The sequence below is a fragment of the Homarus americanus genome, unplaced genomic scaffold (genome assembly GCF_018991925.1).
Source record: "Homarus americanus isolate GMGI-L3 unplaced genomic scaffold, GMGI_Hamer_2.0 scaffold48088, whole genome shotgun sequence".
Classification (NCBI taxonomy): Eukaryota; Metazoa; Arthropoda; class Malacostraca; order Decapoda; family Nephropidae; genus Homarus; species Homarus americanus.
The window spans coordinates 137,747-151,991 of record NW_024719965.1 but is presented as its reverse complement, the minus strand read 5'-3'; the positions used below and the strand labels follow the sequence as shown (position 1 = coordinate 151,991).

The 14,245-nt window shown below is 46.3% G+C and overlaps 1 protein-coding gene across 4 annotated transcripts in view; it reads left to right on the top strand.

Annotated features, from left to right (window-relative positions):
- Window positions 1-14,245, top strand: part of LOC121860337 (protein kinase C, brain isozyme-like) — a 118,988-nt gene that overhangs the window by 32,743 nt on the left and 72,000 nt on the right. The window lies entirely within an intron of this gene.

Here is a 14,245-nt window from a genome sequence, read left to right as displayed (position 1 = left end):
TCCTCCACCCTTCTCTTCCTTCTCCATCTGCTCTTCTTCCTCCCTTCTCCATTTCCTCTTCCTCCCACTTCATCTACTCTTTCTCCTCCTCCTCCCATCTCCTCTCCTCTTTCTCCTCCTCCTATCATTTCCTCTCCTCCTCCCCCCCCCACCCTCCTCTTCGTCCTATTTCCTCTCTTCTTCTTCCTCACTTTTTACACCCATGGGCTTGGAACCTACCACACTCTACCACACTCTACCACACTCTTTACACTCCTTTTATAAGTGTGTCATAAGGGTGGAAAGAGAAGACGTGACGTGATGAATGGGATGATGTGTAGCGTGAGTGTTGCAGACCTTGAGTAGAGAGGGTGAGTGTAGGGAGAGGAGACCATTGTGGCCATTCTTCTTCTTCCTTTTCCTCTTCCTCCTCCTATTTTTGGCTCAGCTGTATCTATTAACACCTCTCTCTCTCTCTCTCTCTCTCTCTCACCTGCACCCCACATGTCTCCCCCTCCCCTCCTACCCTGCACCCCGTGTCCCCCCCCTCCCCCCTCCCCCACTCCCACTCCTGCCTCCCCTTTCCCCTTTGGGTCCCCCCTCTCTCTCCCCTGCCCCCTCCACCCTCACCACCTGCACCCCCTTCCACATGTCTCCTCCCCCTCCCCTCACTCACTCCTGCACCCTTACACGTGCCTGTCCTCTCCCTCACTCACAGTGCACCCCCCTTACACCTCTCTCTCTGACTGCACCTTACACAGTCCCCTCCTCTCCCTCACTCACACCTGCACCCCTTACACTCCCCCCCCTCTCCCCTCACACACACCTCCCCACTCACACCGCACCCCCACACATCTCCTCCCCCTCTCCCCCTCACTCCCACCTGCACCCCTTACACGTGTCTGCCCCCTCTCCCTCACTCACACTACCTGCACCCCTGCACGTGTCTCCCCCTCTCCCCTCACTCACACCTACACACCCTCCCTGCACCCCTTACACGTGTCTCCTCCCCTCTCCCCCACTCACACCTACACCCTTCTTACGTGCCTCCCCTCCTCTCCTCACCACACCTGCACCCCTTACGCGTGTCCCCCTCTCCCCCACCCCCTCTCCCTCACCCACACCTACACTAGCCTCCCTCCCTCCCCTCACTCCACCTCCCACGTGTCCTCCTCCTCTCTCCCCCACTCACACCTGCACCCCCACGTGTCCCCTCCCCCCCCCCCTCTCCCCCTCACCACACCCACACCCTTACACGTGTTCCCTCTCCCCACTCACACCTTACCCCCCACACGTGCCCCCCCTCTCCCCCTCACCACACCTGACCCCCCACATGTGTCCCCTCCCTCACTCCACACCTACACCTCACACGTGTCTCTCCCTCACTCACACCTACACCTCTTACGTGTCTCCCCCCTCCCCTCACTCACACACCCCTTACACGTGTCTCCTCCCCCTCTCTCCCCTCACTCACACCCCTTACGCGTGTCCCCCTCTCCCTCACCCCCCCTCACCACACCTACACCTCTTACACGTCTCCCTCCCCTCTGTCACCTCCCCTCTCTCCCTCACTCACACCTGCACCCCTACGTGTCCCCTCTCCCCTCACCCCTCACCCCTCACACCCCTACACCCCTTACACGTGTCTCCCTCCCCCTCTCCCCTCCCACCTCACACCCCTCTACGTCCCCCCCTCTCCCCCTCACCCCTCCCCTCACCTCACACCTGCACCCCTCTACACGTGTCTCCCTCCCTCTCTCCCTCACCTCCACACCCTACACCCCACCTTACACGTGTCTCCCCTCCCCTCTCCTCCCCCCCTCACCTCACACCCACACCCTCTTACACGTGTCCCCTCTCCCCTCACCCCCTCTCCCCTCACCCACACCTACACCTCTTACCTACACTCCCACTCCCTCCCCTCTCCTCACCCACACCTACACCCCTTACACGTCTCCTCCCCCTCTCCCTCACTCACACCTGCACCCCTTACGCGTGTCCCCCTCTCTCCCCTCACCCCTCTCCTCACCCACACCTACACCTCTTACACGTGTCTCCTCCCCTCTCTCCCACACCTTACCTCTTACACGTGTCTCCCTCCTCACCCACACCTACACCCCCTTACACTGCCCCTCTCCCTACACCCAGTACATCTCCCTCTCTTCTTACACGTGTCTCCCCCCCTCTCCCCTCACCACACATACCTCTTACACGTGTGTCCCACTCACCTACCTTACACGTGTCCCTCTCTCCCCCACCCCACACCCCTCACTCACCCCCTTTACACGTCTCCTCCCTCACCCACCTATACCCCTTACACGTGTCTCCCCCCCCTCTCTCCCCTCACTCACACCTACACCCCTTACACGTGTCTCATATCTCCCCCCACATCACCTCAAGACACTAGGTGGTAGTTGTAGTGTTGTGTCTTGTTCACCTGTAATTTACATATGATTACAGTGTAGCAGCAGGTACCACGCCCTCTTCTTCCCCTCCTTCAGGAAAGTTCTCATATGTCTTAAAAACAACCCCATACTTATTATATATTATCCTGGATGCCTCATAAAAATATACAATAACGCCTTACTGTTATTTAGTGGGGGTCGTGTGAATGTTTGTAATAACAGAGTAATATTGTCCTTGTTGATGTGTGAGGTCTGTCACATATGAGGATAGTGTTCCTGTTGTAATATAAACATTCACAAGAGATCCACGAAAATCTGAGTCGATGAGTATGTTTGTTTGTTTACGTGAGACTGTCTGTATCTAGGGCGGCATTTTGAGAATATTTTTATCGTTCTACCTTTTTTTTAGTTCCCTTTTTTTTTGTCTGCTTCCATTGTATTTGTAAGTTTTTCTAAAGCACCTGATAACGGCAAGTGTTACAGTTTAAATATCACTACATCTGTGTGGTTATATGCTGGGTATTTTAAAGTTCTCCCTGTCTCTTATTTCCATTTTCTATTTCTACTCTCTTGGTAAGTACGTCACATTATTGGTTACTTTTAATTTGTATTGTATTATGCTTTTTGTCATCTCATTTTTTTTTTACGGTAAGTTTACGATTTTCCAACTGTTGAGTCGAAGTAGTCTGTCGAGTGGTTTTACGTGGGTTCTTTTTTATCATAGTTACTCCCTTGGTAAGTTAATTCTAAGTTCAATCCTGTGTTATTCTTTTATGGTAAGTTATTCTTTTTTAATTGTTTTTGTGTGTTTTTTAAGTTTGTTTATGTTTTTCTTTCTCTGCATGTCATTTTCTTATGCATTTCCTTTCTTTTCTTCACTTCGCATGTCTGTTACGTGTGGACTCGTCTGGCCAATCACCGCTGATCACGTTTGTTATCCTGTGTTGTCCCCTTTTATCTCTTTATCCTGCATTATTGTCTCTTTTATTTCGTTCTCTTCTCAATAATTTCATATATTTTTGTGTATTTTCTCGGTTGTTATGCTTTATGTATTTGTATGTATGAAAATATTATCATTGTTATAATTTTATATGTATATGTATGACAATATTATCATTCACTTTGTTCAATGTTAAAAAATAAATAACTTTAAAATGTCGATATATGATTGGTTGGATGTGACGTCATGTGTGGTACAACCTATATGTGTGGTATGACTGTATGGTTCAACCCGTGTGTGTGGTATTGTATGGTACAACCCGCGTGTGGTATGACTGTATGGTACAACCCGCGTGTGTGGTATTGTGGTAACAGCAAACGGACCATCTTACCCACCAATGGGAGGACGCCACGTACACCACGCCCACCTTTTGTGACCATTGCGGCTCCATGATGCACGGCGTCAAGAACCAGGGCAAGAAGTGCAAGAGTGAGTACCTCCCTGCTCCCCACCACCACACTGTCTACTCCACCACCACATCTACTCCACGACCACATCTACTCCACCACCACATCTACTCCACGACCACATCTACTCCACCACCACATCTACTCCACGACCACATCTACTCCACCACCACATCTACTCCACCACCACATCTACTCCACCACCACACTGTCTATTCCACCACCACACTGTCTATTCCACCACCACACTGTCTATTCCACCACCACATCTACTCCACGACCACATCTACTCCACCACCACACTTTCTATTCCACCACCACATCTCCTCCACCACACTTTTTATCTACCTCCACCACCACCGTCGGATAAACGTAACCATACCACCACAACCACAGCGCATGTGCGAGCACACACACACACACACCTCACCTCACCAGTAACACAACTATTTGATGACAATATTCTCACTTAACCCCAACAAGGCAAAATATAGTGGAAACTATTTTCAAACTCATTTTATCAGTGGGAAAAAAATGGTTTGATAAAAGTTATTAAAAGCTCGTGGGATGATATATGGTGATGGGCGGCGTGGAGGGACAGGGGTAAGTAAACCAGGTGTGTGTGTGTGTTGTGGAGGGAAACACCGTGGTGGAACACAGGAGGTACAGCAGGTTGAGGGAAGGAGTGATGGGGCAGGTGTGTGGCTGTCGGCTGGCGTTGGAATAAAAAATAAAGGTTTATCTTGTATGTATCTAAACAGGTGTTCATTTCTGTTTACAATATATTTATGGTAGTGATGACACTTCAGGTGTCAGTCCGCTGGTTCACGTCCCTCACGCCGCTGGTTCACGTCCCTCACGCCGCTGGTTCACGTCCCTCACGCCGCTGGTTCACGTCCCTCCGTCATCGTGGGTGGAGATTGACCAGCATTCTCTCCCGTGTTTTTGTTCACTCACTGGTGCTACGTGTGTCAGTGTATCAAATTAAAGTACAGTCTTGGTGTTATATTTTAGGACACGTTATTTGTGTGCTTCAGGTCCAGTGAGGCAGTTAAATGTGTTCTTAGTTCACCTATTAAGAGGGAAATTCATCGTTTGAGCCTTTGCGAATCCTTCATCGACCAGCAAAACACGTAAACAGTATCAAGCGCCGCCTATTTCAGATTCCCCATTCGTACCTGGGGTTAAAAATTTCCGGTACTGGGCGCACATTCTCAAAACCTCGTACGCCAGCCCACTCCGTAATGGTAAAGTCTTAATGCAGCTTTGATTTCATGTTGGATACCATCTATCTTGTCGCAGCTTAAATAGTTGGTCGCATCCACACACGTATTACCAGCTGACAGAGTTAATAAAACTTGGACGATGGTGTCATTAAGCCCAGTCTGGCCCCACCTGTTGATCCAGTCTTGTTACATCACACAGACAAGTAGGACATTACCCTCCACGGCCCACTTGTTTCAACCTGTGGATCACCGCTGACGCCCCATCATTCATTGGCTGGGTCACCACTTTTCTACCCAGTTTTCGCCACGTCATTACTGAACGACCTTCCCCCTGGCGACTAATTGATGAGTTGTTCATTAAAGCTATGACTCATGGCTCACTGTCCCGCCCTGCCTTGTCCAGCAAAATATCTGGCCTTTAATAATAATTTGAGACAGTGAAGACATGTTGGTGCGTGAGGAGTGGAGACGTATTGGTGCGTGAGAAGTGAAGACGTGTTGATGCTGGTCCGTGAGAAGTGAAGACATGTTGGTGCGTGAGGAGTGAAGGGAAGACAGAGCAGGTTCCTCACTCCTCCCTCTGCTGGGTCACATTAACAAATTATCTGTTAGAACCAACTTATGTTATGTCAACCGAACTGGCCTGACGTGATGTTGTCTTCGATATGATAGTGAGGTGAGGAGAGTTGTTGTAACTTGTTAACTTGATGGTGAGGTGAAGTGAGGATGATTGTTGACATGATGGTGAGGTGAAGTGAGGAGAGGTGGGGAGGTGCGAAGAGTTAGTAATATGGTAGTGAGATGAAAGTGAAGATAGTTATTGACATGATGGTGAGGTAAAGTGAGGAGAGTTTTTGACATGAAGGGGGGGTGGGGGAGAGTTGTTGAGGTGGAGGAAATGAATGAGGGGTAACTGAGGTGAATGAGGGGTAACTGAGGTGAATGAGGGTAACTGAGGATGAATGAGGGGTAACTGAGATGAATGAGGGGTAACTGAGGTGAATGAGGGGTAACTGAGATGAATGGTGGGTGGGTGAATGAGGGGTAACTGAGGTGAATGAGGGGTAACTGAGATGAATGAACTGAGGGGTAACTGAGATGAATGAGGGGTAACTGAGATGAATGAGGGGTAACTGAGATGAATGAGGGGTAACTGAGATGAATGAGGGGTAACTGAGATGAATGAGGGGTAACTGAGGTGAATGAGGGGTAACTGAGATGAATGAGGGGTAACTGAGGTGAATGAGGGGTAACTGAGGTGAATGAAAGCTATATTAACCGTTATATTAGTGAAGATATTAACAAATGTATAATAATGAGAAGTTTTATATTATATTAGTTGATGTGATGCTCGAGTCTTCTCACCTGGAAAATAGATTCTGTCCTTCTAGTTTACTCTTCCTCGGCTTAAAACCTGATTGGTATATTAACAAAGAAAACTTACCTGGATTATATTAAAGGTTAGTGTAGTCACGTTTGATGATGTAGGTTATGCTGGTAATTGTATGTTTGTCTGTCTTGTAATTATCTTTATTTTTTTTTTTACTCTCGTGTGGGTGGATGAAGGAGATGAGAAGTGTCAACAGAATGGGGGAAGAATAAAAAGAGCACACACACACTCTCTCTCTCTCTCTCTCTCTCTCTCTCTCTCTCACACTGTATACAAAGTGAGTGAGTCTTACCGAACTTGGATAGTGATTCACAAAGCATCATATCAGCTCACTGTGTCTTCTAAGTGCAGGGAATTTGAGCTTGAAGACCCGTGTTTACAATGTGGCGCCCTGGTCTTAGTATTTACGCTGAGATATGAAGTATTCCTGACGTGTGTGTGTCTGAATCTATGCCCTTCCACGGGTTTTGAGATGAAATTTAATGGTTTCAGGGGGGAGGATCAGGGTTTCTGGGGGAGGAGGATAGTTCCTGGGGGAGGATAATGGTTCCTGGGGAGGAGAGGATAGTTTTTGTTGAAGGATACTGTCTGGGAGGATAATGGTTCCTGGGGAGGATACTTGTTTTGGGAGGATAATGGTTTCTTTGGGAGGATAATATTTCTGGTGGAGGATAATGGTTTCTGAGGGAGGATAATGGTTTCTGGTGGAGGATAATGGTTTCTGGGAGGGTAATGGTTTCTGTGGAGGATAATGGTTTCTTTTGGGAGGATAATAATGGTTTCTGTGGAGGATAATGGTTTCTTGAGGAGGATAATGGTTTCTGGTGGAGGATAGTGGCTTCTGGGGAGGGTAATTGGTTTCTTGGTGGAGGATAATGGTTTCTGGTGGGAGGATAATGGTTTTGAGGGAGGATAATGGTCTTCGGGGAGGATAATGGTTCCTGGGGAGGATAACAGTTTCTTTGGGAGGATAATTGTTTCTTTGGGAGGATAATCGTTTCTGGTGGAGGATAATGGTTTCTGAGGGAGGATAATGGTTCCTGGGGAGGATAATGGTTCCTAAAGAGGATAATGGTTTCCTTTTGGGAGGATAATGGTTTAGAGGATAATGGTTTCGGTGGAGTGATAATGGTTTCTGAGGGAGGATAATGGTTTCTGTGCGATAATGGTTTCTGGGGGAGGGTAATGGTTTCTGGTGGAGGATAATGGTTTCTGGTGGAGGATAATGGTTTCTGGTGGAGGATAATGGTTTCTGAGGGAGGATAATGGTTTCTGGTGGAGGATAATGGTTTCTGGTGGAGGATAATGGTTTCTGGTGGAGGATAATGGTTTCTGGTGGAGGATAATGGTTTCTGAGGGAGGATAATGGTTTCTGGAGAAGTTTAATAGTTTCTTAAGGATAATAATGGTTTAAAATGAAGGATAATGGCTTCAATTGATGGTTATTGGTTTTAAAAGAAGGTTAATGGTCACTGGGGCTTTAATGGTAGTGATGGATAATGGTAAGTCTCGTATGCCGTTCCTGGGCCCGTCAACACACCTGTCCTGAGTCTCTGGTATTTGAGGCAAGTCTTTGATCTCCTTCCAGGTAATGTTTTTGTTGGTGGTATGAATAGTGGGTCTCTTTCTTTCATTCTTTCATTCTTTCTTTCTTTCTTTCTTCTCTTCTTCCTCCCTCTCTTTCCTTCTTCCTCCTCCTCTTCCCTTCCTCCTCCTCCTCTTCCCTTCTTCCTCCTCCTCTTCTTCCTCCCTCTCTTCTCTTCTCCCCCTCCTCCTCCTGCAGTAATCTCGCCACAAAGCCTTGATGTGTCTTAAAGAATACGTCGCTCAAGTATGGTAGTGAGATGAAGGCGGAGAGAAGGACTAAAGATGGAGAGGAGGAAGAGGATGGAAAGGTGGAAGAGGGTGGAAAGGTGGAAGAGGGTGGAAAGGAGGAGGAGAATGGTAAGGAGGAGGAGGAGGGGAATGGAAAGGAAGAGGACGAAGAGGAAGAGGAGGAGAGTTGAAGAAAAAGGCTGAAGATATGAGAAAAGAGCGGAGGTTGGAGAGGAGAGAAAGACGGATGATAATGGAGAGAAGGAAGAAATGAGAATAAGTTGGAGGCTGGAATAAGAGAGGAGAGAGGGAGAGAAGAGAGAGAGAGCAGTCAAAGTGAGGAGTGTGAAAGGAGAGGAGAAAAGGAAACGAGAGGAGAGAGTAAATGAAAGGAGAGTGAAAGAAAATGAAAAAGAGAAAGTAAATGAAAGGAGATGAGAAAGCGAAAGAAAATGAAAGATGAAACGGAAAGGAAAGAAGAGAGAGAGAGCAAAAAGAAAGCCGTGTAAAGTGAAAGTACTCTTGAAAATAATTTACGACGAGTGAAAGTCGTAGTTCAAGGTTGAGGAGAGACTCACATAACAAAGAGACAAGACTCTTATGATATAGAGAGCCTTTATGGCCAAGTCCTCATCCACAGCAGTCCAGAGATAGCACACAGGATAACGGGTACCATGATATCTTACACCCGAATACCATGATATCTTACACCCGAATACCGTGATATCTTATCTCTGCCTTGGTATATATCGTATTCTCGTAAAATCACCCAATTTTTATATTACGGTTCATTTACATGGTTAACATGGTAACACTGTCCCATGGTCACTCCTCTACATGGTAACACTGTCCCATGGTCACTCTTCCTTATGGTAACACTGTACCATGGTTACTCTTACACATGGTATCACTGTCCAATGGTCACTCCTCTACATGGTAACACCGTGCCATGGTTACTCCTCTACCTGGTAGCTTCATACATACACCTAAGATAGGGGTCTGCTGGCCACCTCAGAGATAGATAGATAGATTAGCGTTAGTATGTTAGGTACGTGGCAGAGGAGGAGTATACTCTCTCTCTCTCTCTCTCTCTCTCTCTCTCTCTCTCTCTCGTAAGTGGATTAGGTGAGTTAGTTTGATAATGAGAGGGAGAAGATTTTGTGGGCGGGAGATATTGTGATGCTGATGAGACGTTAGTGAGGGAGGGGCGGTGGTGAGGGGAGGGGGAAGGAACTTTGCCGACAGACTAGTGTAAACAGTGGGCTAAGTGCTCCTTCTCCTCCACCCCTCAACCTCCCCCCCCCCTCCCAACATCGTCCCTCCTCCTCGCCAGGATTATGGTCGTTACGAGGTAATTGTGTGAGGTGAGAGGGAAAGAGTGAGAAGATTTACCTTACCTTACCTTACCACGTGGCCACCGTATCTACTGAAGTTCTGGACTTGTCAAGGAAGGAAGGCCAGTAAGGATCCCCCTTATTTGTCCTGGGTTATAAGAAAGGCTATATTTTCCCGGTGATCTTGTCCTGGGGTAATTACGAAGGTTATCCCTGTTCTTGTTACCATCACTTGTGTAAGGTAGACTGTGCCACACGTCTGTTAGTCTGCCTGAAGAAGAACCTGTATCTGTTCTGCAGGACGACATAGCCAGAGCTTGAGTCTGTGACCTCTTGTGTGTGCAGTCGTTGTTAACTAGGGAAAATGGTCGAAGTTTAAGTTTTCCGTCGAGTTAAGCATTTTAGATGTGTGTCTTAACTTGGCTGAGAAGTAGGGAACACGGGCATTAGGAACCTTGAGTACAGAGACAGGTTAAAGCATCTTAATTTGCACTCCCTCGAGAGACGTAGAGTGAGGGGCGATATGATAGAGGTGTATAAATGGAAGTCAGGGCTGAACAAAGGGGACATTACAAAGGTACTCAAACTATCCAACCAGGAGCGAACTCGTAACAATGGTTTTAAATTTGACAAATTTAGATTTAGGCGCGAAATAAGTAAACACTGTTTTAGAAATAGAGTAGTGGATGAGTGGAACAAGTTACCAAATATCATCATTAACTCGAATACGCTGCAGTTTCCTCCATTGTTATGTTCTTATGTGGAGCAAATACTATAGTTAACTATATAAACTGCAGGATAAATGACAGATAGTTGTCTACGTCATAAACCTGGGCAGTCTAACCAAGGCCAGATTGCTTCTTGGGGTCTTCACCCACTTCTATCATCCCCAATATACTATGAGTACGAGGCTCTAGTCAAGTCTCATGTTGGAAAAATTCATTTCAACGTGCTCCCCTTAGACAACTCCCAGTGGAGTTAAGCGATGCTCCCGGTCACACTCAGAGCTGTGCTTCCCACAGCCACTCAGATCACCGTATCAGAAAGCTGTTGGGTGAAATTCTACCAGAGCACCCGAGGAAGTGTTAGGGTCTTGGAGCCACCTAATGTGAACCTCATACAACCCATCACTTAAACCAGCTTCCACAACAGAACATAAACAACCCCAGAAAATATAAAGCAACAACACCACAAGAGGAAGCATCACCAGATCGAGAGATTAACCAGCTTCAACCCTGAGACTTCCTCTTCACCAACCCAAAGCCCCCATTAGGCACGTGCCTCCACCTTCAAGCACCTATACACTGCCTTATTGTTTTCCGCCTTGCTGTTTTCTTCAGCTGTTCGGTATTGTCGTCTGTGTGGCACACACACACACACACACACACACACACACACACTCTCTCATGCAGATAAACATAGTGTATTGTTTGTCGGCATAACAGATGTACTGCAACATTTTTGCTCTTTGCCTCGGGGAGGGAGCACACACACTGCTGGTTTAATTTGCTTGCACTAGTTTAATGCGTAAAACTCACATTTTAATTACTGACGTGTTTAATAACCTGCTGAAAACTGAGCTGATGATTTTAAAGTGCCAGGGTCGCTGGAGCACGGTGTGGGGGGTGGGGGGGTGAGCCAGTCTACTGCGTTGCACTATGTTGTCACTTAAGGCTGAAGCTCTACCACCCACTTACTGCTGATGCCTCACTGTACACTGGATGCGATCCAGGTATTGGCTCACACTTCTTGGGGAGCTGATCGCTAGTGGGGTCAAACATTGACTATAGACGTGAGGTTTACTCCTTGGTAACAATGGCTTGCTTGAAGGCATCGGATGCCCTATAACATTCCGATGTTTGTGTAGCCACTGTCGGGCTTTTAAGACTTCACTAATTCCAAGTCTCTTGGTAAATGTTGCAGGATGCCATTAGATCTGTGACGCCAGTCACTGATAGTTCGGTGCTGGTACCGCATCCAGGAGCTCTCAGACTCTTGAGAAGTGTCTGTCTGTTGGGGAAAGATTACTTCCTTCTGGATGCTGACCGATCATGTACCCTACTCACGTGGTGTTGAGTATCTCCGTCTCCCTCATACTCCTGTTTGTCCGGTCAGGTTTCCGGCAGGCGCCCCTTGGACCCACCCCAAGGTGCACTTCTGTCAACACTTCACTGAGACGAAAGTTGAATATCTGGAACAGAGACTGTGCGTGTGCGCGCGCGAGAGAGAGAGATGTTTTTTGAGCGTGCATCCCATGCTTTCCATCATTTTCCCGAAGCGGTGTGTTACCTGCTGTTACTTCATTTTTTTTTTACTGAGTTGTCAATTTTAGTAACTCAAGGAGCGCCCCTCAGGCTCTAGTCTAGAGTCCTTATACTCACTCCATCCTCTGTTTCTTGAGACACTAGAATGACTCTTTCTTACATTGCAACTTGGCGAACAAGGTGACCATGGCCGCTGTACCCTGTCTTAACCCTGTTCTTCAACGACTCCCTTACTGGGTTTAAAACTGCCACGTGTAATGCCTGGCAGTGTTGTTGTGGGAGGCCATTATTGGCCCAAACAAGCTCCACGAGTTTACAAGAAAGACTCACCTCAGGGAGTATCCCTCGGAGACTACTCTGGCGAGGCTTCACATTGGCCACTCTAGGCTGAATACCTGGTTCCCTAGACTAAATAGCACTCATTGGTCGAGTGTCCCGGTCTGGGGGTAGGCGGCATCCCTCCAGGACTCAGGGAGGTGATGGTAGCTGCTGCCTGTCGTTGGTTCTCAGAGCTGGTGATTCATTTCCAGTGATGAACTTTTTAAGTTTGTGGAGAAGGTTGTCCTCCAGGGTATGCAAGATAATCTTTTTAATTTGTTTAAGTATGGCAACAATACGCTACATCTTTGTGCATGTATTTGATCTGTTTTTCATCATTTTATAATAGATAACTCTTGGTAAGTGAATACGGCATCACAAATATAACTTATGACGTCAAATGTACTTTACCGCAATAATACTGGTGGTGCCACCCTGACGCCTCTCCTCCCTGCCTCGGTCCCTTCCTACTTAGTGAAAAAATTATGTGGGGGAATATATACGAACTACTGTACATGTACACCAGGGCGTCGGAAACTCTCTCTCCCGCGGTGAGTTAAATTTTATATTTACTAGCCCGTCGGGCGCGTGGTAATTTTGCCGCATGCAAAAGTGAAAGTGTCTAACATTTTTTTTAACTGTGAAGAAAAAAAAATGGTCGTATGCAAAAAAGAAATATAAAATTTTTCAATTAAAAAATATCTGGTACACAATTGCATTTATAACCGCTCTTATTATTATTAATAATTATGAGTGTGTACCTTTTTTTCCAGCTACCTGTAGCCATTTTGTGTAACAACATTTGTTCCGTTCGTTTTACTAATTACATTTGTTATTTCCAGTTCCAGTAAATTCCTTCAGTCATTTATTGGTGTTTTAAACTTAACTTTCATTCAATCACTTCGAATGTTACATACAGGATATTCTCATAATTTGGAAAATATTTAGGCCTGATAAACATTTGTGTAAGCTAGTGGAGTTGAGAAGTTACTAGCCTGATGTGCTAGTAGAAATTGTATATATTCAGCAGGCCTGTGTACCCGTTACTGGCCGGTGATAGAGCTACCCCAGGACACCCCAGTACAGTATAGTACATAACGTGTCTGAATTATGACTCCGGAAATAGCGATATAAGTCCAGTTTTAATGAGGGTTATGTTTTAGTTTTATTTATCACTTTAAGTACCGTAGTTATCCAGAGTATTAATTATTATATACGTGAAATTTGTTACTCAACTAGATAAGATACTCGACGTTTAATTTGGACGCTGTGTTGGACGTTATTTCTATCCTAAGGTTAAATCGGCCACTTAGGTACTGCACGGTCTAACTTCTCAAGGCAACGAGGAAAATTCACCACACGCGCCTTTAAGAAGCTCGACCCAGGAGACGATGATGTGGCGGTGTTTGAAGCTGGTGATGGTAGTAACGGTCTGGTGGATGTGTGACCTTTGATCTTCTCCCCCCACCCCCCACGAGGGTGTTTTATGTAGCAAAGTGTTGTTTCAAGTTGAACCCCCATCAGTCATCCTGGAGGCGTGTACTGAGACCACTCTACTCTTACACTCGCCATCAGATGGGCGGCACCAGCGGGAGACATCACCCCTGACTGATGATCATGGCGACGTTGTACCGAGGAAAATAAACTAAATTTTGGTGTAAATCTTTTGAAGTATACTCCAAGTGTAAATCTAAATCGAGAAATTAAAGAAGTAATCCACACATGAAATAAATTGACCAGATCACAGCACTACGGCGTCACAGGAAACACCTACTTAACTTAGTTGACGGTCTGGAGTTTGTTTACATGATTGATGGGGATGTTACCTGTAGAAGGGATCATTAATGTATAAATTACCCGTATTAGTTGTTGTACTAAAGCGATACTTACCTTTAAAAAAAATTAACAAAAAAACAAGTCGCCATTATGAAGACCAGGTGACATTTTTTTTTTTTTGGTCTTGATTTGGATAGTTAGATGAATTTCAGTACGAATAATAGTAAACCATTATAGGTGTTGTATTAAGGATAGTCTGCCGTTATACACACAATAAGACCTGGGAGTGTTGGATCATGGGAGTGGGAGACTCTAGGCCACAAGACACTAA